At 43.3% G+C, this 11,554-nt stretch overlaps 1 pseudogene; it reads right to left on the bottom strand.

Annotated features, from left to right (window-relative positions):
* Positions 1-1,307: 1,307 nt before the first annotated feature.
* LOC126261262 (5S ribosomal RNA) lies at positions 1,308-1,425 on the bottom strand (annotated as a pseudogene).
* Positions 1,426-11,554: the final 10,129 nt, after the last annotated feature.

The following is an 11,554-nucleotide window of genomic DNA, read 5'->3' as shown; positions in this document are numbered from 1 at the left end:
GTTGAGAGTATTGCAGTTAGTTTGCATTTCTTTGCTGTATATTTTTCTGTTCTGTAATTCCCTTTAAATAAAGTTTGCAATTTCTACTGTCAGTTCATTTTGTTTTCTTATTGGAAGTTTTGCCATATCGATGGCAACTTTTGTTGTAGCAATAAGTCGTCTAATAAATGTGTAGTGAAGTTTTGGTTCAGTGATATACTTAAGGCTTTTGTCAAACAAATTTATTGATTGCTGCATTCCTGCCGCTGTTTGAAACCTTGATTTGGCGACCAGCCGAGGTGCGACAGGACGACTGACTGTTCGTCAGACTAGGAACATGTGCGTGCAGCCCTGTGAAGAAGCGACTCTGAACAGCATAGTCATTTTATAAAGATGTTGAAGAAAGCGCAACACTTGTTCAGTTAGGTTCAAATGGCTCCGAGCACCATGGGACTTAATTTCTGGGGTCATCAGTGCCCTAGAACTTAGAACTACTTAAACCTAACTAACCTAAGGACATCACACACATCCATGCCCGAGGCAGGATTCGAACCTGCGACCGTAGCGGCCGCGTGGTTCCAGACTGAAGCGCCTAGAACCGCTCGGCCACCGCGGCCGGCGTTCAATTAGGATGCTGAAACCAGCATCTGGTTCACGTTTACGGTAACCTTAATGAGTTGACTCAAATCATGGTACCAAAAACACCCCAAAAAGTCGCGGAACCACTTCCGGCCTTACCTGCACCCTTCGTACGTCGGATGTTAATGGTTTCATTGGAACTTCGTTGTAATGGGCGCATTGCATCGTTTGAGAAGAGGAAAAATGGACTCATTGGTTCCCTGTACATGGCTGTCAGCCTCTGTTCAGTTTCTGTGCTTTTTTGTCCACTGAAACCATTGGCGCTGTGAGCAAAGGGGATTTCTCGGGGTGCTCGACTGCAAATGTTCAGTGCATGCTATTCCCTTCGGAAACTTCACTAGGAAACTGGTCTAGATGGACCTTCATTCACTGCCAGCAGCAGTTCCTGTCGGGTTTGTAACGATCGTCATTGGTAAGGTGTGACACTCGTTTCAAGTCCGTGTCGTAGAGGATTGTTTTACCCTCACTGCTCTTAATCCATGTTAAAGCACTCCGTCTTCAGGCCACAAGTGGCCCATCGGGACCATCCGACCGCCTTGTCATCCTCAGTTGAGGATGCGGATAGGAGGGGCGTGTGGTCAGCACACCGCTCTCCCGGTCATTATGATGGTTTTCTTTGACCGGAGCCGATACTATTCGGTCGAGTAGCTCCTCAATTGGCATCACGAGGCTGAGTGCACCCCGAAAAATGGCAACAGCGCATGGCGGCCCGAATGGTCACCCAACCAAGTGCCGACCACGCCCGACAGCGCTTAACTTCGGTGATCTGACGGGAACCGGTGTTTCCACTGCGGCAAGGCCGTTGCCTAATCCATGTTAGATGGCTGCAAATGGTACGTCACTCCTTGTAGGCAAGTTGGAGAGTCTGCTTGATATTACAAGAAATCAATACACTTCATTCACCTCTTGATCATGGGTACAGCGAAACATGGTAGCAACTTTCTGCTGTTCTGTTAGGTCTCCTACCCACATATTCCTCTGGTTACATACAAACGATTGGCTCAAGCAAACTGCTTCACCGCCAAGAAGTACGTCAGCGTTGGACGGGCACGTGACCGCATGGTACCAGTTCCACACCATCTACAGCGCCCCAAAGCGGTCAGTGTGCTCTGTTAAGAGGTGACATATTGCGTCGGGTCGGCTTATTGCAGGGTGATTCAAAAAGAAAGAACAGGTTTCAATTGTTTATTGCAGACAAACTATAAAAGATAGAAATAAATTGTGCATGTCATCGGATAGAGAAAGGTTCAAAGTTTTATGTTCGCACAGACACTCTACCATAAACTCAACACGAGCATGACGCGTTGGTCGAGAAACATCGAAACGGTTGTCAGTTTCATTCCACATACGAATCAATAGGTTCCTGTTTATTGGATCGACAGCTTCAACAATTCGATTTCTCGGCTCTTGAAAAGTAGCTGCTATAGAGACTCTGGCTTTTATGTAACCCCATAAGAAAAAAAAGTCGTAATGTGTGAGGTCTGGTGATCTTGAAGGCCAAAAGCAATTAACGAGGTTTTGTTGTCTACCTCTTCCAGTCCAACGTTGTGGGATGGTGTTGTTAACGCTGCACCCCAAGGCGAAAGTGAGGCGGGGCGCCGTCAGGCATACAAATGAAATCATTGGAATCTTCGCGAACTTGAGGAAACATCCAATTTTGTAACATATCCTGGTATGACATTCCTGTCACAGTTTCCTTCGCAAAAAAGGAAGATCCATAAACTTTGTGAACGGAAACGACACGAAACACATTCAGTTTTGGTGAGTCTCTTTCATGTTCGACGACGACCCCAGAATTTTGTGACATCCACATTCTTACATTATGGTGGTTTACTTTACTCCGCCGGCCGCGGTGGCCGTGAGGTTCTGGCGCTGCAGTCCGGAACCGCGAGGCTGCTACGGTCGCAGGTTCGAATCCTGCCTCGGGCATGGGTGTGTGTGATGTCCTTAGGTTAGTTAGGTTTAAGTAGTTCTAAGTTCTAGGGGACTTATGACCTAAGATGTTGAGTCCCATAGTGCTCAGAGCCATTTGAACCATTTGAACTTTACTCCATAGATTAAAGGTCGATTCGATCGAAAAGATGGGTCGTTCGTAAAAACTGTGCTCTGCCATATCGTGGAGAATTAAAATGCAAAATTCGTAGCTTCTGTATTGGTCGCCGGGATGCCGTTGCTTCATTAACTGTATCTTGTAATGCTTTTTTATGAGTGATTTCAGAACGCGATACACTATTGAAACTTCCTGGCAGATTAAAACTGTGTGCCCGACCGAGACTCGAACTCGGGACCTTTGCCTTTCGCGGGCAAGTGCTCTACCAACTGAGCTACCGAAGCACGACTCACGCCCGGTACCCACAGCTTTACTTCTGCCAGTATCTCGTCTCCTACCTTCCAAACTTTACAGAAGCTCTCCTGCGAACCTTGCAGAACTAGCAGTCCTGAAAGAAAGGATATAGCGGAGACATGGCTTAGCCACAGCCTGGGGGATGTTTCCAGAATGAGATTTTCACTCTGCAGCGGAGTGTGCGCTGATATGAAACTTCCTGGCAGATTAAAACTGTGTGCCCGACCGAGACTCGAACTCGGGACCTTTGCCTTTCGCGGGCAAGTGCTCTACCAACTGAGCTACCGAAGCACGACTCACGCCCGGTACCCACAGCTTTACTTCTGCCAGTATCTCGTCTCCTACGTTCCAAACTTTACAGAAGCTCTCCTGCGAACCTTGCAGAACTAGCACTCCTGAAAGAAAGGACATAGCGGAGACATGGCTTAGCCACAGCCTGGGGGATGTTTCCAGAATGAGATTTTCACTCTGCAGCGGAGTGTGCGCTGATATGAAACTTCCTGGCAGATTAAAACTGTGTGCCCGACCGAGACTCGAACTCGGGAGCTTTGCCTTTCGCGGGCAAGTGCTCTACCAACTGAGCTACCGAAGCACGACTCACGCCCGGTACCCACAGGAGAGCTTCTGTAAAGTTTGGAAGGTAGGAGACGAGATACTGGCAGAAGTAAAGCTGTGGGTACCGTGCGTGAGTCGTGCTTCGGTAGCTCAGTTGGTAGAGCACTTGCCCGCGAAAGGCAAAGCTCCCGAGTTCGAGTCTCGGTCGGGCACACAGTTTTAATCTGCCAGGAAGTTTCATATCAGCGCACACTCCGCTGCAGAGTGAAAATCTCATTCACGATACACTATTGTTTTTAAGGTAGTTGAAGCTCCTGACCCTCCTCTCTTGCGGACTTCCGAGGGCTCCGTGTGAACGCATTTCGGAGACGCACGACAGCCGACCAGTGCTTTGCCCTTTGTATATGCAATTAACTTCCAAGAATTTTGTATGCCAGGCATAAATCTGCTTGTGCAGAGTCGGCACCTTGCTTAATCGACGGCAGAATGCAAGTTGCATTTGAGCACTGGATTCACTGCACGCTCGTTCCAACACACACAATTATTTCTTACGTGGGGTAGTCGTTATATTGCTTCAAACAAACAACAGCGTCAAAACTTTCAACCTTCCTCTAACCAGTGACATGCACAATCTGATTCTGTTTCTACCTTTTATAGTCGTCTGTAACAAGCAGTTGAAATCTTTGTCTTGGAACTCTTCTATTTGGTACGTGTTCGCATAGAAAAACAACAATATCAGAACTGAGTCCGCCTTGATGCAAAACATCATGTTATTTGTTTACTTATTTATTTCCCAAACTAGTTTCGGCGACAAATATCACCATCATCAGGGTTTTTTAAAAATCTAAAACACTGCAGAAAAAAGCATAGTTATAAAAACACAGCAACACATTACATTTTTACTGTTCGTTTTCTGAAATAAAGTTTTATATGGATACTTTCATACTACCTTATTTATTGTATGTTACGGCATGTTTTTAAGAATTATTGTCGCTGTTTGCGGCATATTTTCTGTGCTTTTTTCTGTTGCCGTTTGTTTCACAGCGTACATCATGTCATCCGCAACTGTGTGAGTGGCTGTTAGTAAACAAATACTAAAAGGTGAACTTAGTATTGCATGGGGGCTTAATTATAATAGAATGCAAATAATTTTAATTTTTTGCTTTAGTAGCTGACTGTTCGATTACGAAGTCTCGTAACGGTTGGCCCTGACTAGTATTATTACGCTATCTGACTGCATAGAACAATAACAAAGAATGAAATGGAAATTTTCATTAACACAATTAATTAATTAAGTCGCCAGCAACTATAAAACCTACGAAACCAAAGCACAAGTGTAACTGTTCTGTGTGTGGAAGTATGACTCAACGTACGCATCTGGCACGGTTCTTCTTCAACAACACAAGAAATTTTAAATATCATTTATACTGAATTAATTAAAGAAAATAAAAATACCATAATTACTCAAGAAAACCAGAATTACACTCTAATACAAGAACACAAGCCAGATGCTTTGTTGACTGAACCTGTAATGACGCATTATTTAAAACATGGAAATAATGAAAAATAAATCAAGTTTCGTTACCTTCATATATTGACCAAAATCACTCTAATCATTACAATATATCTCCACACCGACTCGCTATTACCACATCTCAACAAGAACTTTTCAGTATCACATCTCAGCAAGCACTCTCTACTAGCACATCTCAACAAACACTCTCTGCTACGAGTTCTTAACAAGCACTGACTACCACGAGCTCTCCCCAAGCACTGCCAACTACGGCATCTCAATAATCACTGCCAGTGGAGGCGGCGGAACAATGCTCTCTAGCGCGATCTCTGGCGCTGTGGCTCAGTGTAGCCACCTTTCATATGGCCTTCCTCCACGGGCTAGAATTTGATGGTATTTTTGCCAGCATTGGTGATGAAAATACCACCAAATTCGTCAAAAAAAAATACAGACAAAAATAAAAGATAATATTCATGCGTAAATATCATATAACTAGATAAAATTTTGGCTTTGCACTGACCTTTCAATAACCTAATATATAAAATACAGTAAGCAATACAAATTCTTTCATACATGTGACTTTACATAATAGTTTACACAATATTACGTGGTTAAACAGTTCAATCAATAGCGTCAGCAATGACGAATATGTGCAGGTAAGAGTCTCATAACTTTTCACAAACAGTAATACACAAAAAATCAGTTTATACAAATATTCACATAAACGCTTTCCATAGCCCAAGAAACAAGTAGTTGACAGTTCCAGCAGTAGCACCCAGCAATGGTCAACAGGTGCAAATACCAACAAGTGACATTTTTTCAGTAGAAACAGTCCATCAGTGGCACCCAGTAATGTTGAGTAGGTGCAGACACCAACAAGTAACACCATTTCAGTAGAAGCAGTCCATCAGTGGCACCCAGCAATGTTGAGCAGGTGCACACAGCAACAGGTGACATCTTTTCAGTAGAAGCAGTCCATCAGTGGCACCCAGCAATGTTGAGCAGGTGCCGACACCAACAAGTGACATCATTTCGGTAGAAGCAGTCCATCAGTGGCACCCAGCAATGTTGAGCAGGTGCAGACATCAACAAGTAACACCATTTCAGTATAAGCAGTTCCATTAGTGGCACCAGCAATGTTGAGCAGGTGCACACAGCAACAGGTGACATCTTTTCAGTAGAAGCAGTACATCAGTGGCACCCAGCAATGTTGAGCAGGTGCCGACACCAACAAGTGACATCATTTCGGTAGAAGCAGTCCATCAGTGGCACCCAGCAATGTTGACCAGGTGCAGACATCAACAAGTAACACCATTTCAGTATAAGCAGTTCCATTAGTGGCACCAGCAATGTTGAACAGGTGCTGACCGCAGTCCATAATATTCACTTTCACTAATCACACTGTTCATCAGCAGAAATTAAACATGACTAAATGTCACACATCATGTTGAAAAGTGCAGCACCATCACTAATCAGACAGTTCAGGCATGAACAATAGTTTGAATACACATACAATGCTTTTACACTAAACATACAAATCATAATAAACACGCAAATGATATCAGATAATTGTCATATTAAATATTACAAATACACAAATATCAGTAAACCTATAATTTTTATGGGTGTCAGTGCAAGCCACAACAACAAGTAAAATAATATTTAGGAGATAGGTTGGTACCAATTTGGGATAGGGAAAGGAAAACACACAAAAAACACTCACTCATCTTTCATCCACATTAGTGCTACTGTGTAATTGAATAGTGTTAACTGTGTAAATGCAATTCTGTCAAAATTTTATGTTCATCATGTGTATCAAGTAGTAGTGGCAGCAATGTACACTCCTGGAAATGGAAAAAAGAACACATTGACACCGGTGTGTCAGACCCACCATACTTGCTCCGGACACTGCGAGAGGGCTGTACAAGCAATGATCACACGCACGGCACAGCGGACACACCAGGAACCGCGGTGTTGGCCGTCGAATGGCGCTAGCTGCGCAGCATTTGTGCACCGCCGCCGTCAGTGTCAGCCAGTTTGCCGTGGCATACGGAGCTCCATCGCAGTCTATAACACTGGTAGCATGCCGCGACAGCGTGGACGTGAACCGTATGTGCAGTTGACGGACTTTGAGCGAGGGCGTATAGTGGGCATGCGGGAGGCCGGGTGGACGTACCGCCGAATTGCTCAACACGTGGGGCGTGAGGTCTCCACAGTATATCGATGTTGTCGCCAGTGGTCGGCGGAAGGTGCACGTGCCCGTCGACCTGGGACCGGACCGCAGCGACGCACGGATGCACGCCAAGACCGTAGGATCCTACGCAGTGCCGTAGGGGACCGCACCGCCACTTCCCAGCAAATTAGGGACACTGTTGCTCCTGGGGTATCGGCGAGGACCATTCGCAACCGTCTCCATGAAGCTGGGCTACGGTCCCGCACACCGTTAGGCCGTCTTCCGCTCACGCCCCAACATCGTGCAGCCCGCCTCCAGTGGTGTCGCGACAGGCGTGAATGGAGGGACGAATGGAGACGTGTCGTCTTCAGCGATGAGAGTCGCTTCTGCCTTGGTGCCAATGATGGTCGTATGCGTGTTTGGCGCCGTGCAGGTGAGCACCACAATCAGGACTGCATACGACCGAGGCACACAGGGCCAACACCCGGCATCATGGTGTGGGGAGCGATCTCCTACACTGGCCGTACACCACTGGTGATCGTCGAGGGGACACTGAATAGTGCACGGTACATCCAAACCGTCATCGAACCCATCGTTCTACCATTCCTAGACCGGCAAGGGAACTTGCTGTTCCAACAGGACAATGCACGTCTGCATGTATCCCGTGCCACCCAACGTGCTCTAGAAGGTGTAAGTCAACTACCCTGGCCAGCAAGATCTCCGGATCTGTCCCCCATTGAGCATGTTTGGGACTGGATGAAGCGTCGTCTCACGCGGTCTGCACGTCCAGCACGAACGCTGGTCCAACTGAGGCGCCAGGTGGAAATGGCATGGCAAGCCGTTCCACAGGACTACATCCAGCATCTCTACGATCGTCTCCATGGGAGAATAGCAGCCTGCATTGCTGCGAAAGGTGGATATACACTGTAGTAGTGCCGACATTGTGCATGCTCTGTTGCCTGTGTCTATGTGCCTGTGGTTCTGTCAGTGTGATCATGTGATGTATCTGACCCCAGGAATGTGTCAATAAAGTTTCCTCTTCCTGGGACAATGAATTCACGATGTTCTTATTTCAATTTCCAGGAGTGTATAACAGTCAATAATAGTTAGTCAGCGTCATAGTCATCATGTCAAGACCAATGTTTGCCAAGCCAGATCAAATTGTACGGTTGCTGAACAACTGTCAGTGAGCCAAGATATGCAATTACTTCCTCTCTCCAAAAAAAAGTATATACTGCTTAGTGATTTAACAAAGTGTGTGTGTAGACAATCTTCCTGCTACTTTAGTGTTCTAGTCTGCCATCTTTATCCTCCTTGTTCCATATAGACCAACGAAAAAAAAAATATGCTCCTCACTTACTTCACCTCTTATCCACCAAAACTCCAATAATCATCAGCATCACATAATCTCAATACTTCAATAATACCTCTTCAATACGTCGATCATCAATATCATTTACCTTACCTCTTGTCCACGAAAACTCCAATAATCATCAACTTCACATAATCTCAATACCTCAATCATACCTCTTCAATACGTCGATATATATAAACCTCAGCACCAATATCTTTCCTCTAGTCAGTCTCCTCGAACAAGTACAGACAAAATCCTAGTGCAAACTTCAATTCAGCATCCCATACAATCCGAAGACACAGTGTCCACACACAACCTCTGTGTAATCCATCTGACCCAAATTTTCTACTCATTATAAATTATAAGATACATTTTGGTTCCATGTCCATCATTAAATAAAAGAAATGCATACATGACCTCTAACAGCCTTTAGTTTGAATAACTTTCAGTAAGTAAGTACGATTACGAAGTGTTAATGATCATAATATTTCACAGTGTGTACACCACTTCAAGAATTATGGCAAACAGAAGCAAACATGTGGAGTATTTCTTGTGTCAAGTGTCACTTCCTATTTCAATTGCTCACGAAGAATGCAGTGTAATAACTGTCAATGGTCTAAACCTAGTGTTGGTATGTCATGTCGTTAGCTTCCTTCCTATCAGCATAAATTTATACAGCTTCCATAAAACCTCCAGCTCATGTGACTTCTATGCAGTTTCTTGTACCAATGTCGTTCGTAGAATTATAGCAGTTCATTTTCTTATCTTAAAAATATAAGGCACTGAGCGTAAGCAATACATGCAATATCGCGACAATATACCAGTAGCGAACAGAATGTCAACAAGTGGATGCAGCACAATCCCTATAACGAGGCTCTGCCAAGCGAACAATCTACAATTAATACAATAGTGTAACCTAATCTTCATGTTTGTACACTGTACATCAGCATTGCTATATTCTAAATTGAAGAGTAGTTATGACAACAAAAGGAAATGTGTTAATATACAATCCATACGCACAGCAGCAAACATATATCTTACGTAATAAACAAGTCATTAGCATCATATCAGCATAAGCAAATAAATGTTCATATGTAATCTTAATAAGTAAACATGAAGGCGCAAGCAGATAAATCACAAAGTATAACTTACATACGTAACCATATCAGCACAATTAATCAGGTGACAATTAAAATGTAAATAAATAAGCACAGCAGGCACATAATAAAAAAATATGACATCAGTGAAAAGGCAGTGCAGCCAAGCGATGCATAATATACACAAGTAATAACACTGTTCATTAATAAAACATTGTCAAAATCAGTAAATGTACACAAGCACGTCGCTTCACAAGTAAATTCATAGAACATGAAATTTAGCACAAAGTATGAGTCACGTAATCGCGAGCAGCAAATTACATCTAAAATACGTACCTAAGTGGAATTATGTTACCTGAAAAATAAACTCAATTAACAGTTACCTTTTTTAGTTTATTACTTTTTTCTTCGAAATTACATTCTTCCTGAAATTTTCTCCATAGCAAGTCGTCTTAACATCGGACCCGCACAGAATTTACCTGAAGGTCTTAAATATTTTACATAACCGTATCCTGAAAAATACTGAACGTTAATAACATAATTTATAAAGTCACCATAGCTTCATACAGAATTTAGTCGGAGAAATTAGACTGTGTATTTGTTTACGTCTGTCAGTGCATTCGCACTGAGCGCTCGATCAGCTGTCGACGCGTGATGTAGAAAGTGATTGTTTGCGGTCAACGACTGCCTTGTGCGGCGCGCAGACTTCACTGTTGCTTTGAGTATCTGCCGCCGCCGGAACACGGCGCGGTATCCTTGTACTCTCTTCGTGTTTACATGTAGCTGTTAGTTTCTCTAAAGTATGTCATTCCACAAAAATTTTAACGTTTGATATATGATGTATTCCTTTAGAGCGTCGAGATTTAAGAGTTTCTACTTCAACAGTGTTATCATGAATGATTTTGCGGACTCTATATGGACCGTTATAAAGCAGAAAAAATTTACGACATAAGCCTTTTCCTTTATGAGACAAACGATGAGACTTAATTAACACCTTCTGACCAACTGACAAAATTTTTAAACGACCAGGACGTTTAGCTGATTTCTCTCTTCTTGCAGCCGCAGACGCAATATTTCGTAGAGCCAGGTTGACAACTTCAGAATGCCGCAGTTTCCGTGAAGGCGGAAAAGGAACGATTTCAGAAATGCGATTTGTGGGTACTTTATTTTTTAATATCAATATAGGCGGTAAAAAGTTGAGTCATTAGGGAGTTCGTTCAGAATGTTTTGAAAAATATGAAGATACTGATCCCAAGTTCTGTGACTCTGATGACAATAAAGACGGCACAGTTTATTGATTTCCTTCATCCATCTCTCTGAAGCATTAGATTGAGGGTGAAAAAGTGAAATAAAAATTGGTTTAATCTTACGACGCCGTAGAGTACGAAGCCAAATTTTAGAGCGAAACTGTGATCCATTATCTGATATAACCTTATCAACATGACCCACTTCTTTAAGAAAATGTTTGATGAAAGCATTAGATACTGAACGAGCTGTTGCTTTGCGTAAAGGTGTAAAACACACATATTTTGATGTTAATTCCACTGCTACGAAAATGTACGCAAAACCATTAGTAGAACGAACCACTGGACCGAACAAATCGACTGCAGCCATGTCCTTTAATTTCGCTGGAATGATAGGAAACAAAGGTGCTCTGTGAGAAACAGTTGGCGGCTTAGCCTTTTGACATAATTTGCATTTGGCAAGAATAGATCGAATACGTTTTTCCATATCACTGAAATAGCAATTTTCCCGTAATTTATGAAAGCATTTTCTGGGACCAAAGTGCGCATAACTGAAATATGTGTACCAAATCAATTTATTGACCCACTCATCAGGAATACAAACAGAGTTGTCGACCGATTTTCGTTTGAAAAGAATGTCATTGCGGACTAAATAA

Source organism: Schistocerca nitens, chromosome 5 (assembly GCF_023898315.1).
Source record: "Schistocerca nitens isolate TAMUIC-IGC-003100 chromosome 5, iqSchNite1.1, whole genome shotgun sequence".
NCBI classification, from domain to species: Eukaryota; Metazoa; Arthropoda; class Insecta; order Orthoptera; family Acrididae; genus Schistocerca; species Schistocerca nitens.
This window is presented reverse-complemented; position numbering and strand designations above follow the sequence as displayed.